Source organism: Bombina bombina, chromosome 3 (genome assembly GCF_027579735.1).
Source record: "Bombina bombina isolate aBomBom1 chromosome 3, aBomBom1.pri, whole genome shotgun sequence".
Taxonomy (NCBI): Eukaryota; Metazoa; Chordata; class Amphibia; order Anura; family Bombinatoridae; genus Bombina; species Bombina bombina.
This window is the reverse complement of record NC_069501.1, coordinates 1009578619-1009596206: the sequence shown is the minus strand read 5'-3', so window position 1 is coordinate 1009596206 and position 17588 is coordinate 1009578619.

Here is a 17588-nt window from a genome sequence, read left to right as displayed (position 1 = left end):
ATTTCTATAATTTTGTTGTTGCTTTTTTCTGAAGCAGCTGTTTCTGGGCATTAAATATTATTGTATATATGTTTTTTCAGCATTCCAATCTATTTGGAATAATAAAGTCTAGTTCTGCCATATTACTCATGGACTCCACAGCTTGGGTATTACTTTCAAGGAGTTATGGATGGTGGCCCCTGCCCAATTATTTTTTATTGTGATTGTTTTTTTTTCTAGTGGCAGTTTGAGTATACACCTCTTTTTCCCATGCTGGTTTTTGTATTGCTCTTGTTTTTGTCCCCCTAACTTCTTCTTTTCTAGCTTGTATCAGAGTAGATTCCAATAAGGTGGGAGGGTTTTTTAAGAGCTTTGGGAGTTTTGGGATCTTTGCCTCATCCTAGTGGTCAGGAGTATAATTCTCAGTAGTAATGGATCGTGGCCTCTCACCACCATAAAATAAATTAATTTATATTTTTTTCTTAACAATGTTGTTGCAATTAAAATGTATTTTGACACACTCAGTGGACTAATGTGAGCACACAATGCATTTTCCTATGCACTGCTAAAACCTGAATTAGGCAAATCGTTTGTAACCGCACCAATGGGGCTGATTTAGTGCTTGCAGCTCTACCCTAGTTGGAATTATTTATTGTATTATTTATTTATTTTTGGATTCTCTGTGCTGCTTTCCCTGATTACCTCCTCTCCATTAATCACACTTGCTTCTGTCTTTCCTCTCCAGCTCTATCACTCTATCACTAGATCTTTCCCTTTATCCCTCTGTTACTCTTTAACAGTGATCAGTATGTGTATTCTGTTCTTCTATATATTATCTGATATATACTCTATATATTTTTTGTACTTTGCCATAAAACTATTAGTATTGCAAGACATTTACAAACTGTGATAAGACAATTACTGCTTAGCCTTTTTGTGCTACTGAGAGTGGCAGCTCTAAAACATCCCCAGATTGCTCACCTAGGAGAGTTATTAGCGGCTCACAAATGAGCTTGATTGGCAGGCAAGCCAGGGCATGGTGGGCATGCACCAATCAGCACCTGTCACTGCTGTCCGACTCTTAGGGAACAATTTACTAAGCAGTGGATGCTGCTTATTCCGCACGAGCCTTCAGGCTTGCTGGAAACAGGAGGTAAGAAGCAGCGGTCTTAAGACCGCTGTTCCTTAACTTGTCCCCCAAACTCATCCGCCACCTCTGAGGCGGTGGACTGCAATCATCAGATACTATCGGGATGATTGACACCCCCTGCTAGCGGCTGATTGGCCGCGAATGTGCAGGTGGCGGCATTGCACAAGCATTTCACCAGAAATGCTTGAACAATGATAAATGCCAACAGCGTATGCTGGCGGCATTTATCGATGTCGGGCGGACATGATTCGCCCGATATTTGATAAATCAGCCCTGCAGACTGGAACCAGGCACGTGCACAATTTGCCTTTTTTTAAACCCAACTTTCATTCAGTTCTTGGGCTGTATAGCTCCATATTTATCTTACAAATATTGTGGCTCTGTTGAAGATCAACAGTCTTCACATTTACACTAAACTAGTAGAGGTGGATTTTCAATCTCCAATGCTAAGATATATACCATTCCTTAGACAGTGGGTCACTGGTTTCTTCCTTTCCCCTTATTATATTTTTTTTCCTTTCCCCTCATTATAGTAGTGTGACATTAGGATGTATGTGAAGTTCTCATAGTTACTCTCAGAAACTACTGATCTCTTTTTTTGTGATTTTTTTTTTTTTTTACATTTTAATAGAAAATAATGCTGTCTACTTGTATATCTTCTTTATCACTTTGTAAATCAATGCAATTCATTGATAAATGTAACTTCTTAATGATGTGCAGTATAGTAAGCTTAATAACAGTTTACCTTTTAATCTTCTGCAAGTAGAACTCGACTGAGATAACCAGATGATTATGTTCCAGGAAATCACAGTAGCTATTATACTAACAGGTTGTCTTCCCTCAACAACTCCCGTATCTCAAGGCACTGTACAGCATAATGGATCATTACTCAGTTTAATTTGAAAGGCAGATGTTTCTTCTTACAACACATGCTATTATTATAAATAAAACACCAACAGCAATATATACTGTATTTAATCTAAAGGCTAGATTACAAGTGGTGTGCTATTTAGCGCTTTCACTCGAGTGTTAGAACTGCCAGAAGTAAAGATTTTGCACATGCGGATTAGCCTGTGTACAACAAATTTGAAGTAAAACTTAAAGGGACAGTCTAGGCCAAAAAAAACTTTTATGATTCAGATAGAGCAAGTAATTTTAAACAATTTTCCAATTTACTTTTATCACCAATTTTGCTTTGTTCTCTTGGTATTCTTAGTTGAAAGCTTAACCTAGGAGGTTCATATGCTAATTTATTAGACCTTGAAGGCTACCTCTTTTCAGAATGCATTTTAACAGTTTTCACCACTAGAGGGTGTTAGTTCATGTATTTCATATAGATAACACTGTGCTCATGCACGTGAAGTTATCTGGGAGCAGGCACTGATTGGCTAAACTGCAAGTCTGTCAAAAGAACTGAAATAAAGGGGCAGTTTTCAGAGACTTAGATACAAGATAATCACAGAGGTTAAAAGTAAATTAATATAACTGTGTTGGTTATGTAAAACTGGGGAATGGGTAATAAAGGGATTATCTATCTTTTTAAACAATAAAAATTCTGGTGTAGGCTGTCCCTTTAATATAACTCATGTCGGGTTAGTGCCCATGGAGAATTAGTGTACTGTCAGACTTATGTGCGCAAACCCGACAGGAGTACACTAACTTTTCATGTGTGCTAACCCGATGAGTTATATTAATCCCTTGAGTGTTAACGACGGCTCTGAGCCATCGCAGAGTTTCCCACTGTGGTGCTAACGACGGTTCAGAGCTGTCGCTAGCACTCTCCTACTCTCCTACCTTGAGGGAGATCTTGGGGCTCCCACCAACTCCTACCCCGACGATCGGGCCTGCATAGTGACAGTCATTGCCGGGGCTTCACGTTATGCGCAGAGACGTCACGCATAATGATGTGATGACGTCACTGTGCAACTTTATTTATTTATTTAAAATGAACAATGTTAAGTATAGGAGCAGTTGGCATGCTGCTTAGAAGCCTGTATCTCAGGCATCTAAGCAGCTACAGACCCCCAAGACCCACTGTTGGAAAGGTAATTGCCTAACCTTTCCAACACCGTCCCAAAAAAAGTTAAAAAAAATATTTAAAAAAATTAAAATAAAACCATAAAACAGCTTAGCACCCAGGTGGGAAAGTGCTTAACACTCAAAGGATTAAGGTGCGTTATCTGTTTATTAAATACAAAACATTGAAAAATATTAATAATTAATGTAAACAATTATTATAGATATAATATAATCTAAAAATCCATAGCATATATATGTATATTTTACAGCAACTATAATAATAATTATTATTTTTTCAATATTTTATATTTACGTAATGCATCTTAAGATAACTAATTCTTCATGTGCACTAACCCAAAAGCATGCAACCCGAAGTGTATTATGCATATTTTACATTCCAATGTTCTTCACATAGAAAATAATTTTCTATTTATTTTCAAATATATATATAGGTGGCCCTCGGTTTACAACGGTTCAATTTGCACCGTTTCAGAATAACAACCTTTTTTTCAGTCATGTGACTGCTATTGAAAAGCATTAAGAAGCAGTGCATTGATTAAAATAGCCAGTAGGTGAAGCTGTCCACTTGTGTTGCAGCAAAGATATGCAAGCGAAGCAAGCTGAAATTAATCGGTTTAACCAGACTTGAGCAATCGAGCAACTTGCAAAGGAACAAGCTCTTCCTGTCTATACATCAGTCCAGATTGGAATGCATAGAAAGAACTGTTTGCAGAAAAATGCAAGTAAAGTCTGTGTTGTGTGATTATTTTATTTGGTTTATAATGCTGTTTAGCAAATGTTTTGGTTCATTTAACTTAGTTTAATTATATATTCTGTGTTGTGTGATTATTTTATTAGGTTTATAATGCTGTTTAGCATTTAAAGTCTTCATTTCAAAGCTTTAAAAATAATGCATTAGGTGTTACTTATGCCAATTTTGAGAGGGGCCTGGAACCTAACTCCCTCACTTCCCATTGACTTACATTATAAACTGGGTTTCAATTTACAACGGTTTCGATTTACAACCATTCTGTCATGATCCGGTGTACATGTGCTCAGGACACAGACCCTCGGGGCAGTGGTAGGGATTTGAAGACACCGAACCCTGACCCGGGGAAGAGTATCCTGGACGTGGATAGATGATATTCTGTGATTCATAGTTGCTAGAAGTTATTGTAGAATAAATGGAGAGTGCAACATTTGTATACAATATAATCTGGCTTCACTGTGACTTATAGTTAGTTAATAGGAGTAGCTGCAGGATTCAATGAGTGGAAAATATAGCAATGTGGAATGTTCAGGCTTCAGAGTAAACTGGTAAAAGATTGACACTTAGATGCAAACTAAGGTTTGTTGCAGGTTCACAGTACATCATATTATATAAAGCTGTATGTCAGTATTAAGCACAGGTGATAAACAAGCTGCAAGTTTAGGCATTAATTACTGTTTGTGCATATATTGGAGAATCACATGAAAGCTTTTAACTGAACACATAGATGCAGAGTTCTGAATATGTTAACATATTTGCAGCAGGATATTTCAGCAATGACAACTTGTAGCAGAGAAATAGTTATAAAGTTCTGAGTAAGATGCTGTTGTTGTAATTAGAGAGTGATGATAACCAAAAGCATACTTGTGATTTATAATAAAGTTCAGAGTTTGTTAAGTAGCAGAGTCCAGGAAACAGAATGAAATTATTTGGATACTTGTGATTTGAAGATTTTAAGCATTGTTAATAGAAAATGCTGTAGCTTGAAATAGTTGGTAAATTCATGCAGGAAACAGTCACAGACCTTCAGGATCACAGATGTTCAGGATCACAACTTCAAAGTTAATGCAAAGCACATTAGACCTGAGAAGGCTTAAAAAGAGGCTGAGGGAATCAGGTGCATGAATGATTAATCACACAGGCAGGCAAGCTGAATGTAAATACTGCCCAAAACCAGCAGTCAAGGAAGGAAGTCTTAAAGGGATAGTGACATTAGGCTGAGATATGTTACAGATCCCCCTCCTTAAAGGCGACCTCCGGGCGCCCAACCCAATCCAAAAGGAGAGAGAACAAAAATGATATAGAGAACTGGTAGTAGGTGTTTGGAGGAAGTGAGTCCAATCGGAAATTAAGAAAGAGATCTCTTGGAAAGTTGAATAACGAAGCAAAGGCCATGGAATTCAGGTATCAAAAGATCTTGATAATGATGAGAGCAAAACTTGAAGTCATCTTTCTTGTAGTCATCGTGAGAATGCATATACGTAACATACAATGAGCTTCCTACCACAGAATCATCTTGAGGGTTGACAGGCGTATGTTCTTCATAATAGATGACCATGTACACAGCCAATGAAAAGGTGCCCAGTCCTAGACATATGAATAGGCTTTCCTCAACATCAGAAATAGAGATGCAGCATTCTGGATTGATAACCAGATTATCCACCTTTGTGTCAGAGATTTGAGTATCCTCAGAATGAACCTCTTGTTAAACTCCAAAAGAAAAAGTTATAGCCACTTCTAACCCACTAGCAGGGTTTTCTTCGAAGTAGGAGATAGGAGTGTAGAGTGCAAGATTTGTCCAATTCTTGCCATCTTCTGATTCAATATGAAATGTCTCCTTACTGGATTCGGAATCAAGAGTGTCCTAACTAGGAACAGGTATATGAATGCCCACACCAGGGCAAGGTTCAAGAATACCAACATCTGGGCAAGGTTCAGGAGTATCCTCAGTAGGATCGGGTGAAGGAATGCCCATGCCAGGGCAAGGTTCAACTATAGAAAAAGAAAAAGAACCCACTTTAGAGCCAGTAACCATACTCTCTTCTGAGCAGAGGGCAAGGCTTTATTCAGGGTTCACAAACAAAGAATTTACAAGACCCGTTTTAGAGCCAAGAACCATACTCGCTTCTGAGCAGAGGGCATGGCTATCTTCAGGATCAAGTATTATTACACCCATTTCTGAGTTAAACAAAGGAATACCCATACCAGGGTAAAAAACAGGAGAGTCCACCTTGATGCCAGGTTTAGTGGTATCATCATGGAAAACAGGGACAGGATTGGCCACTGGGGAATCTTCTTGAAGAACTTTTGTACAAGTTTCAGGGTCAAGAATTTCCACTTGCGAACTTGGTTCAATGTTGTCCTCACAGGATTCAGTATCAGGAATTCCTGTACAGGTAACTGATGTAGTAGAATATGTAGGTTGGTGCAAAGTATCTCCCAAGGGAAATAATTTCTTAGATGCAGTAACAGAAGAATTTTGAGAAGGTGAAGTGTACTGAAATATGCCACACTCAGGTAGATGCGGAGGAATTGGGACACAAGATTCTGACTGAGAAGTAATCTGGGGTTCAGCAGGCATACTTATTTGAGTTTGAATATCAGAGCTAAATTCTCCAGGGACTATCTCTGGTAAACTGTTAGATTGTATATCTGGAACAAAATTATCTTTTGTTTCTAGCACAGGATTTGTAGACATTGAGGCAGCATGAGTGGGATGCAAGAAATCAATAGTTGGAAACAGTTTTTGTAGTTGTTGTAGATTCTGAGAAGAGATACCATTAGATGCTTTAAGAACAGACTGAAGGTGACTAGAGACAACATCCAGCTTAGTGTTGACAGTGTCATGAGGCAAGAGAGGGTCTGGCACAACAGAAACTGAAACAGGATATTCAGCCTGAGTTTCCTCTTTGCACTACTGATTTTCTGTAGGCAGAAATACTTTATTCTTCTTTTTTTTCTTAGAGAGCTTAGATAACTGATATTTCTTCCCAGTATGAGGCTTCTTAGGTTGCTGCCATTGTGGCTTGTAGTAAGGTTGAGAACAGAAATCCTCTTCATCACGGGATGCATAATTCTGATGTAATAAATCAGCATAGTAGTTGAGAGGACCTTTTCTCCAAACAGCAGTCTGTAAACCAGATGTCTTTTCTTCCGGCTCTGAATCTGTCCAATCTAATGAATCCATGGAAATATCAGAAATAGGAAGATCAGTATTTCCATGAGAGGTTTCATGATGGGAGCTGTCTGTATCATCCATATTGTAAACATAACAACCAAGGATGTCATTATAGCCAATAGGTTGAGGTTTTGTCTGAGTTTGGGGCGAATTAAAGTTACGCTCATACCAGTCTAATGTCAGTTCAGCTGGATCTGTGAAGTCATCCTCCTTGTTGACATATTCAGACTCAGAATCAGTATCACCAGGATTGGAATCACAAACAGGAGGAGTAGATGGTATTCTGGAAAAGTAGTCCTGTCTCTTTAAATCTTTAAAAGTCTGATTTTTTTCTGCTGAATCTATGAATGCATTCTCTTCAGTTACATAGTCAGACTCAGAATCAGTTTCACCAAAATGGAAATTACGAACATGGGGAACAGATGACATTTTAGAAAAGTGGTTCTGTCTCTTTAAATCTTTAAAGATCTGAATTTTTTTCTGCTGAATCGATGGATACATTCCCTTCATTTTCATAGTCAGATTCAGAATCAGTTTCACCAAAATGGTAATCACGAACATGAGGAACAGATGACATTTTAGAAAAGTGGTTCTGTCTCTTTAAATCTTTAAAGATCTGAATTTTTTCTGCTGAAGCTATGGTTAAATCCTCTTCATTTTCATAGTCAGATTCAGGATCAGTTTAACCAAAATGATAATCACGAACATGAGTAGAGGATAGTCTAGAATAGGAGTACTGTGTCTTTAAATTTTTAAAAGTATGAAAATCTTCTGTTTTTTCTTAGGGATAGCGTGGGTCTGAGATATGTTGCAATTTTTTATTTTCCTTTGAGGGTCGGTGCATCCACTACCACTGCGGATCTCTTTTTTAGGCATTAACTTTCTGTAATGATCCGGTGTACATGCACTCAGGACACAGATCCTCTGGGCAGTGGTAGGGATTTGAAGACACCGACCCCTGACCCGGGGAAGAGTATCCTGGACATGGATAGATGATATTCTGTGATTCATAGTTGCTAGAAGTTATTGTAGAATAAATGGAGCCTGCAACATTTGTATACAATATAATCTGGCTTCACTGTGACTTATAGTTAGTTAATAGGAGTAGCTGCAGGATTCAATTAGTGGAAAATATAGCAATGTGGAATGTTCAGGCTTCAGAGTAAACTGGTAAAAGATTGACACTTAGATGCAAACTAAGGTTTATAATATTATATAAAGCTGTATGTCAGTGTTAAGCACAGGTGATAAACAAGCTGCAAGTTTAGGCATTCATTACTGTTTGTGCATATATTGGAGAATCACATGAAAGCTTTTAACTGAACACATAAATGCAGAGTTCTGAATATGTTAATATATTTGCAGCAGGATATTTCAGCAATGACAACTTGTAGCAGAGAAATAGTTATAAAGTTCTGAGTAAGATGCTGTTGTTGTAATTAGAGAGTGATGATAACCAAAAGCATACTTGTGATTTATAATAAAGTTCAGAGTTTGTTAAGTAGCAGAGTCCAGGAAACAGAATGAAATTATTTGGATACTTGCGATTTGATGATTTTAAGCATTGGTAATAGAAAATGCTGTAGCTTGAAATAGTTGGTAAATTCATGCAGGAATTTAGGAAACAGTCACAGACCTCTGTTGTTCAGGATCATAGCTTCAAAGTTAATGCAAAGCACATTAGACCTGAGAAGGCTTAAAAAGAGGCTGAGGGAATCAGGTGCATGAATGATTAATCAGGCAGGCAGGCAAGCTGAATGTAAATACTGCCCAAAACCAGCAGTCAGGGAAGGAAGTCTTAAAGGGATAGTGACATTAGGCTGAGATATGTTACACAGTCCTTCTGGAACCTAACCCCGGCGTAAACTGAGGGCTACCTCTACATAGATGCACTCTAGATAGATGGGAGTGCATCTATGTAGAGATAGATGCACTCCCACAAACAAGCTTCATATGCCAGGGCCCTAAGAGTCGTAGATAGAGCTGAAGGACAAAGCACTCTCTGGTCAACGTTGGTCTGAACAAGGGGTGACCTTCTCTCTCTCTCCTCTTCTATCTTCTCTCTCTCTCCTCCCTCTCTTTCTCCCTCTCTTTGTCTCTCTTTCTCTCTCTTTCTCTCTCTCTTTCACTCTCTTTTTCTCTCTCTTTCTCTCTTTCTCTCTCTCTTTCACTCTCTTTTTCTCTCTCTTTCTCTTTCTCTCTCTTTTCTCTCTCTCTCTTCTCTCTCTCTCTCTCTCTCTCTCTCTCTCTCTCTCTCTCTCTCTCTCTCTCTCTCTCTCTCTCTCTCTCTCTCTCTCTCTTTCTCTCTCTCTCTTCTCTCAATTTTTCTCTCCTCTCTCTCTTTCTCTCTCCTCTCTCTCTTTCTTTCTCTCTCTCCTCTCTCTCATTTATCGCAAACCCGTATACGGGCAAATTTTCCAATTTACGGGCACAGAATAAATAACCAGCAATTACAAGTTAATTAGCGCTCAGAAAATTAACCATAGATCAGATTTCTGGTTAATGCCCTAAAAATACATTGTAATGTTTGTTTTATAAAATGAAAGATTGTAGCATTTTTTTTTTAAACTGCATTAGGTAGTTTGGAGATGTTAAAGTTGGCGGGTGTGGGGGTGTTAGATAAACCTCCCCATTGAAAAGTGTCTTTACATTGTGGTCTATGTGGACTGTGTTTTCTCTATAAATATATATGTGTGCTAGGTTCTCATGCCATGTCTTTTGGCATGAGAACAAGGCTCCCATTGGAGCCTATGGAAAACAAAAAAAGCAGCAGCACGTGTTCAAGTCAGTTTATTGAGTACAGAGAAACAAAACACAAAGTTTCGGGATCAACCCTTAGTCATTATGTGAATAATCTGGGCATGATACCTGCACCACTATTTATACCAAACAGGTGTGTCATTCAACAGGTACACATGACATCACAATTAGAATGTTATCTCAAACCCCACCTACTGGTCAAGGTAACATATTACATTCATATTTTATACCCCCCAATTTTTTTTTTTTAATAAAAAAGCACAATGAAACCACCACCCTCCTTCATTATCACTAACATCTTCCCAAACAGCATATGACCTATTAATATCTTCAAATCTTCATACAAACAAGGGCCAATCTAGTTTGCGATTAAGACCCCTAGGGTGCAGGGTGTCCAACTTAAAAATCCAGAAGACTTCACACCTTTTGAGGAAAACCTCCCTATCCCCCCTCTCCTAGGTCTCTTGACCTGCTGCTTTTTGTGTTTTCTGGATTATTTGGAGTATCGCCCTCCTGGCAGCTTGCACTGCCTGAGGTTGATGTGCTGAACTCAGGTGTTCTGTTTTTTTAATTGGAGTCTATGGAAGTGCACTCGCGTGAGTGCAAAGCTTCCATGCAAATATTGCGCTCTCAAAAGCACAATTTTGCGCTCCACTTGTAATCTGGCCTTATGTAAGACTATGCAATGTACATTTCTACACTTACACTGACAAACATAAACACAAGGAGAGGAGAGCCCTGCCCTTGTGTACAATCAGTTTTAGATGCACTTTTATACAAAGTGAGCTACAAGAGGCTTTCAAGCTTACAATCTAAAGGAAAAAATAAATACATGACACAGCAGGAGAGAGTTACGAACTACATTACTATAACAATTGTATGTTTTATTTGAGTGAAATCAGGAGGAAAGGTAGAACACAAAGCAGTTATGTGATAAGATATGTTGTAAGATGCCCTGCAGTCAGGTGACATGACACTTGCTCCTGTTCTCAATTAAAAGTAAAGGTTATATGAATGAGTGAGCAGTAGGGTGGAGGGGAGTGCTTGCTAAGATTTGCAGTGCAGCTGTTGTAAGGATGGTGTCTGTACTGTGTTGTAGTAGTCAAGTCTGTCTGTTATGTATAAATATATAAACATATATATATATATGAGCATTGAAACCCTTTGCAGTCAAGTAGCTGAAAACTTAAAAATAAACATATTTATGAAATATTTATATTTAATAAAGTGTTTAACTGTGTATGTACTTTAAATATTTCACATTCCAATGTTCTTCACATAGGGGAATATATTATAAGTATTTTTAAATAGATATTGCTATATATATTTATACAGTATATATATATATATATATATATATATATATATATATATATATATGTAAATATCTATACCTTTATATAATCATACATACAGGGAGTGCAGAATTATTAGGCAAGTTGTATTTTTGAGGATTAATTTTATTATTGAACAACAACCATGTTCTCAATGAACCCAAAAAACTCATTAATATCAAAGCTGAATAGTTTTGGAAGTAGTTTTTAGTTTGTTTTTAGTTATAGCTATTTTAGGGGGATATCTGTGTGTGCAGGGGACTATTACTGTGCATAATTATTAGGCAACTTAACAAAAAACAAATATATACCCATTTCAATTATTTATTTTTACCAGTGAAACCAATATAACATCTCAACATTCACAAATATACATTTCTGACATTCAAAAACAAAACAAAAACAAATCAGTGACAATATAGCCACCTTTCTTTGCAAGGGCACTCAAAAGCCTGCCATCCATGGATTCTGTCAGTGTTTTGATCTGTTCACCATCAACATTGCGTGCAGCAGCAACCACAGCCTCCCAGACACTGTTCAGAGAGGTGTACTGTTTTCCCTCCTTGTAAATCTCACATTTGATGATGGGCCACAGGTTCTCAATGGGGTTCAGATCAGGTGAACAAGGAGGCCATGTCATTAGATTTTCTTCTTTTATACCCTTTCTTGCCAGCCACGCTGTGGAGTACTTGGACGCGTGTGATGGAGCATTGTCCTGCATGAAAATCATGTTTTTCTTGAAGGATGCAGACTTCTTCCTGTACCACTGCTTGAAGAAGGTGTCTTCCAGAAACTGGCAGTAGGACTGGGAGTTGAGCTTGACTCCATCCTCAACACGAAAAGGCCCCACAAGCTCATCTTTGATGATACCAGCCCAAACCAGTACTCCACCTCCACCTTGCTGGCGTCTGAGTCGGACTGGAGCTCTCTGCCCTTTACCAATCATGGGGCCCATCCATCTGGCCTATCAAGACTCACTCTCATTTCATCAGTCCATAAAACCTTAGAAAAATCAGTCTTGAGATATTTCTTGGCCCAGTCTTGACGTTTCAGCTTGTGTGTCTTGTTCAGTGGTGGTCGTCTTTCAGCCTTTCTTACCTTGGCCATGTCTCTGAGTATTGCACACCTTGTGCTTTTGGGCACTCCAGTGATGTTGCAGCTCTGAAATATGGCCAAACTGGTGGCAAGTGGCATCTTGGCAGCTGCACGCTTGACTTTTCTCAGTTCATGGGCAGTTATTTTGTGCCTTGGTTTTTCCACACCCTTCTTGCGACCCTGTTGACTATTTTGAATGAAACGCTTGATTGTTCGATGATCACGCTTCAGAAGCTTTGCAATTTTAAGAGTGCTGCATCCCTCTGCAAGATATCTCACTATTTTTGACTTTTCTGAGCCTGTCAAGTCCTTCTTTTGACCCATTTTGCCAAAGGAAAGGAAGTTTCCTAATAATTATGCACACCTGATATAGGGTGTTGATGTCAATAGACCACACCCCTTCTCATTACAGAGATGCACATCACCTAATATGCTTATTTCCTAATAATTCTGCACTCCCTGTATAGCTATATATATATATATATATATATATATATATTACAAAAAAAAATCATATATATATTTATTTAAGAATAAATAGAACATATTCTGCTCATATTTCACGTTGGGTTAGAACACCTGGTTAAACGTGATCATGTTTGCACAAGATTATAGGTGTTTTTTCCCACTTTTTGTGCTCCATTGAAATATATGGGGGATACATTAACGCGGTTGCAATATTATAAGTTCCACTTTTTGTGCGTGTCAGGTTAGAGATAGTGTGCAAACTTTCTACTTTTAACTTGTAAAACGAGTGCAACTTGATGTGCGCAAAAAGCCTCCACCTAGCCCAAAGTTTGTAAAATGTCCCAACAAATGTGGAAAGCATGTTAACACATTTCTTGATTGCAGACAAGAGTCAGTAAGGTTGCCTTGCAGAAAAGATGCGTGCTTGCTGAGATTTGCAGTGCAGCTGTAGAAAAGAGGATGCCTGTATTTTCTTGTAGTAGTCAAGTCTGCCTGAGTTCATTGACTCTTTAATGAAACTGCTTGCATTTCTAACATATGCAAAAAAAAATAGCAAAAATATGTTCATCTGAGATTTCTCAGACAAAAGAATGCACATGTATAATTTAACAGACTCTCTTCTTATTGAGATGGAAGTACCTACTACAAAATATTACAAAAAGTCATAAAGAAAAGCTCAATTTTGGGAAATATAGCTTAGAGTAAGCATTGTATGTATAACAAAGACATCGGGCAAATCTACGCTAAAATGTGATCTCTCCGACGGTGCTAACTTCCAGGACCAAAGCTCCTATAACAATTGGGTCTCTAGATACCCAAGAATGAGGACAGAATAGATGGGATGTGTTAGGAGCACCTAATAAAAGGCCAGGTCTAAGTTAAGGGTGTGGACTAAAAATACTAGGAATACACAATTAGAAAATCCTTAAATTACACAAATTAACAAATTTAATTTCACATATAATAACAGCAGGTGATCACAGATTAAAAAAGCATAAAAGTATATGGATCCATAGTACTCATTAAAAACAATCTAACAGTGGCAATAGTAAAAAGATACTAGTACAACAATAATAATGATAAAAGGACAATAATATAAAAGAATAAAAACAATGGGACAATACACGTGTATTAGCTCCTGAGGGTCAGGGCATACATATAAGATGATGGAATAATTAATGAGTGCGACGTCTGGTGATAATCAATGGTGTTGTAAATGTAATAAACAGTAGGAAATATATATAAACATATAAAAATAAACCAAAAAATATATCTATATATTAGAAGTCCTGTGAAAAATTATATATGTGTTGAAAGTCCAGTGAAAAAAATGTTGTGAAACCGGTGAAAAAAATAATAATAAAAAATATATATATGGTAGGACCAGTGAAAAAGTATATATATGTTGAAAATCCAGTAAAAATGATATATAAAAAGTGTAAGTTAATCAGAAAATCCTTGTAATCCAAATACCAATCCAAAAAATATGTGAGTTAATCCAAATAGATGATACTAATAAAAGGAAGTGATCCAACAGTGAAAAAATCCAATATTAAAAACAAAAACAAAAATGTGATATAATCAGAAAGTCAATCAACTGTGATCGCTGGGTATCAAAAATATATGTAAACAAACTTCATATAATACAAAAAATCAAATCCTTGTGAAAAAAGAAGAAGAATCCAATCCCTGTGAAAAAGAAGAAAGTCTTGAAAAAGGCCCTATTGGTGGGCCGAAACGCGTTGGCATATATGGTGAGCTTTATTCCTATAACCTAAGCTTGTTTTAAACAATACTGCTCTATGTTGTATTTTTTCTTTTTTTCACAGGGATTGGATTCTTCTTCTTCAGCCAATCAGAATTAAGGTAGGAATATTCTGATTGGCTGATGGAATCAGCCAATCAGAATCAAGTTCAATCCGATTGGCTGATCCAATCAGCCAATCAGATTGAGCTTGCATTCTATTGGATGTTCCGATCAGCCAATAGAATGCGAGCTCAATCTGATTGGCTGATTGGATCAGCCAATCGGATTGAACTTGATTCTGATTGGCTGATTCCATCAGCCAATCAGAATATTCCTACCTTAATTCCGATTGGCTGATAGAATCCTATCAGCCAATCGGAATTCGAGGGACGCCATCTTGGATGACGTCATTTAAAGGAACCGTCATTCGTCGTTCAGTCGTCGGCCAGGATGGATGTTCCGCGGTGGAGGTCTTCAGGATGCTGCCGCTTCGCTCCGGATGGATGCCGCTTGGATGAAGACTTCAATCGGATGGAAGAACTCTTCTGCCCCGCTTGGATGAAGACTTCAGCCGGATCATGGACCTCTTCAGCCCCCCGCTTGGGCTTGGATCAGGACATCGGAGGAGCTCTTCTGGACCGATCGGTAAACCTGGTATGGTGAAGACAAGGTAGGATGATCTTCAGGGGCTTAGTGTTAGGTTTATTTAAGGGGGGTTTGGGTTAGATTAGGGGTATGTGGGTGGTGGGTTGTAATGTTGGGGGGCTTGGGTATTGTATGTTTTTTTTACAGGCAAAAGAGCTGTATTTCTTGGGGCATGCCCCGCAAAGGGCCCTGTTCAGGGCTGGTAAGGTAAAAGAGCTTTGAACTGTAGTAATTTAGAATAGGGTAGGGCATTTTTTTTATTTTGGGGGGCTTTATTATTTTATTAGGGGGCTTAGAGTAGGTGTAATTAGTTTAAAATTGTTGTAATATTTTTATTATGTTTGTAAATATTTTTTTATTTTTTGTACTTTAGCTAGTTTATTTAATTGTATTTATTTGTAGCAATTGTATTTAATTAATTTATTGATAGTGTAGTGTTAGGTTAATTGTAGGTAATTGTAGGTAGTTTATTTAATTAATTTATTGATAGTATAGCGTTAGGTTTATTTGTAACTTAGGTTAGGATTTCTTTTACAGGTAAATTTGTAATTATTTTAACTAGTTTAGCTATTAAATAGTTCTTAACTATTTAATAGCTATTGTACCTGGTTAAAATAAATACAAAGTTACCTGTAAAATAAATATAAATCCTAAAATAGCTATAATATAAATATAATTTATATTGTAGCTATATTAGGATTTATTTTACAGGCAAGTATTTAGCTTTAAATAGGAATAATTTATTTAATAAGAGTTAATTAATTTCGTTAGATGTAAATTATATTTAACTTAGGGGGGTGTTAGTGTTAGGGTTAGACTTAGCTTTAGGGGTTAATACATTTATTAGAATAGCGGTGAGCTCCGGTCGGCAGATTAGGGGTTAATAATTGAAGTTAGGTGTCGGCGATGTTAGGGAGGGCAGATTAGGGGTTAATACTATTTATTATAGGGTTAGTGAGGCGGATTAGGGGTTAATAACTTTATTATAGTAGCGCTCGGGTCCGCTCGGCAGATTAGGGGTTAATAAGTGTAGGCAGGTGGAGGCGACGTTGTGGGGGGCAGATTAGGGGTTAATAAATATAATATAGGGGTCGGCAGTGTTAGGGGCAGCAGATTAGGGGTACATAGGGATAATGTAGCTGGCGGCGGCGTGCGGACGGCAGATTAGGGGTTAATAAGTGTAGGTAGCTGGCGGCGACGTTGTGGGGGGCAGATTAGGGGTTAATAAATATAATACAGGGGTTGGCGGTGTTAGGGGCAGCAGATTAGGGGTACATAAGGATAACATAGGTGGCGGTCGGCAGATTAGGGGTTAAAAAATTTAATTGAGTGTCGGCGATGTGGGGGGACCTCGGTTTAGGGGTACATAGGTAGTTTATGGGTGTTAGTGTACTTTAGAGTACAGTAGTTAAGAGCTTTATAAACCGGCGTTAGCCCAGAAAGCTCTTAACTACTGACTTTTTTCCTGCGGCTGGAGTTTTGTCGTTAGATGTCTAACGCTCACTTCAGAAACGACTCTAAATACCGGAGTTAGGAAGATCCCATTGAAAAGATAGGATACGCAATTGACGTAAGGGGATCTGCGGTATGGAAAAGTTGCGGCGGAAAAGTGAGCGTTAGACCCTATTTTGAGTGACTCTAAATACCGGCGGTTGCCTAAAACCAGCGTTAGGAGCCTCTAACGCTGGTTTTCACGGCTACCGCCAAACTCCAAATCTAGGTCATAGGAATTTCAAGTATTGCTATTCAATACACATTAAAACACATTCAAACTGATCAAAAGTGTATATATATATATATATATATATATATATATATATATGTAGGTATGTGTGCACATACATATAAAAAGTGTATATATGTGTGTAAGACTTTATTTTAATGTGTTTTACATGTGTTTTGTACAATTTGTTTTTAACCCTTACTTAAGGTCTGAAGTCACGCTAAATATTCTAGCTCAGTTTTGGCTTTTGGCTGTGCGCAAACTATAACTTTTAACTTGTAATGTTAGTGTAAGTTAGAATGTTTGGGATATCCTTTGAAAGTATATGTTACACTTATAGTTGGCTGTGCTAGCTCTTCTCTGGTTAAACACAATTTATTATGCACTTGTAATACCAAGTTGTGCGCTAACATTAGCGCTGTCCAGCGATATCACATATCGTGTCCAGTGCTTTCATTAGGGCGCCACTTGTAATCTAGCTCAGTGTTGCCTGGGTAGCTGTGACTACTGCTGTTTGGTGTGACAGTGTTTCAAAAATTGTTTCTGGCGAATTCACTTTGGATGAATAAAATTCACCACTTCCATGCACTCAATCTCTTGATGTCTGTAGCCTGGGTGTCTCCCCAACATTACTCATACAAATATCAAATAGTATTGGATTTACCACTGTGTGAGGCAGAGATTATATATATAAATATTCCAAATAGATGCATTCCATAAA